Below are 2,031 nucleotides of genomic sequence, written 5' to 3' on the forward strand. Positions count from 1 at the left end.
GGTGAGGGGGAATCAGCAGGTGGACCTCAGAGCAAAGGAGAGTTTAAGAAGAGAAATAGATATCCATGTATCATTGGGGAAAATGGAACTGAAAGAAATAATTAAAGAGGGCTTAACAAAAGAATGGCAGAGAGGATGGGAAATGGAAGTCAGGGGTAGACACTACTTTTCTATACAATCTGAAGTTTGGAAAATATGTTTCTGTACATCCCTGTCTCGTAGGGACTCAGTTAAACTGTGTAGATTGAGGTTGGGACACTGTGGGTTAAATTACTATTTGTGCATTGTAGGGAAACATGTTTCTGGCTTGTGTGAATGTGGGAGTAATGAGACAGTTAAGCATGTTTTCCTAGAATGTAAAAAGTACAGGGTAGAAAGAAAAGTATTGTTTGTTAGACTGACAGGACTTGGAGTTGAGGCTTTTTTCTGTTTCATCTTTGTTTGGACACAGTGAGAAACATCAACTGATGTCCAGGGCTGTTCTTCAATTCCTGCAAGTTACAGGACTGTATGTAAGAATTTAGTTCAAACTTTGACCTGTGGAGGGCAGTAATACGCTTAGCAGCATCTACACTGCTGGAATCCTATAAGAAGAAGAGGTAGAATGCTGGAGTAACTCAGTGGGACAGGCAGCATCTCTGGAGAGAAGGAATGGGTGACGTTTTGGGTCGAGGCTCTTCTTCAGACTAGTAAGGGATAAGGGAAACGAGAGATATAGACGGTGATATGGTGAAATAAAGAACAATGTGTGAAAGATATGCAAACAGTAAACAATGATAAACAGGCTATTTGCAGGGTGAAAACGAGAAGCTAGTGCGACTATTATTATTAGTGCACTACTATTTGTTTTTTGAGTATATATATTTGTGTACTTGTGAGTATGCGTGTGTATATATATATATATATATATATAATATATATATATATACACTGAACTTTTATTCTTTCGTTTAACATATTGTTTACATTGTACTATGTTTGCATATTCTGTTGTGCTGCAGCAAGTAAGAATTACATTATTCTATCTGGGACATCTATCTATATACTAAAACTCTTAACTTGTTTATATGTATGTATATGATGTGTGTGTCATCTGGGCACAATCTAATTAATTCCTATTATCTTCCAAATGCTATGCCACAGCCTTCCCATTTTCACACATTCTACTCACATTTTTCCAGTCAAGGCAATAAATATATTTCCGTCGCATTCCCACCTATATTTCCGAACTTTTTAATTGTTTAAAGTTTTTAAAACAGCCCGCAAACTCATTTTGGAAAAAAAACCCTGAGTGACGTCACAATGGACTCGCAAGGCAAGACGGGACGGGAGGAAGGGCCACTCCAGCGCTTGTGCGGCGGCTGCCGGCGCCTGACACCTAACACCTGGTGGCGAGATTGGTGCCGCGGGCCCTGGCTGGAGCCAAGCCTGGTGGTCGAGCTGGAGTGGGAGCCGAGCCCAGGGCTTGGGATGGGGCCGTGACCGGGAGCTCTCATATCTTTTGGCTGAAGCAAAGATCATAGGTCTGAAGAAGGGTCTCGACCCGAAACGTTACCTATTCCTTCCCACTGAGTTTCTCCAGCATTTTTGTCTACGTTAAATATATGATGGTCAATTTTTGAAAATGTTGACTTTGACTTGTAATTTTCGATCACGCCATGATTCATTTCGAAGCACAGTTTTGTCGCAGAGCAGACAGTGTACATGAGACCCTATAGTTACTCCTGCACTTTTTGTCTACCTTGTGTCAAACCGGCGTGCGCCTGACCTAATGTTGCAGCCCCGCCCCCGGGTGCGCGTCTGACGTCATGCGGCAGCTCCGCGCCCGTGGTGTGCGCGTGACGTCATGCGGCAGCTCCGCCACGGGTGCGCGTCTGACGTCATGCCGCAGCTCCGCCCCATGTGCGCGTCTGACGTCATAACGCAGATCCGCCCCCGGGTGTGCGATGACGTCATGCCGCAGCTCCACCCCCCCCCGGGGGTGCGTCAGACGTCAGCTGGATGCCCCGCCCCCCCGGGTTAAGGCGCGCT

Source organism: Leucoraja erinacea, chromosome 32 (assembly GCF_028641065.1).
Source record: "Leucoraja erinacea ecotype New England chromosome 32, Leri_hhj_1, whole genome shotgun sequence".
Lineage (NCBI taxonomy): Eukaryota > Metazoa > Chordata > Chondrichthyes > Rajiformes > Rajidae > Leucoraja > Leucoraja erinaceus.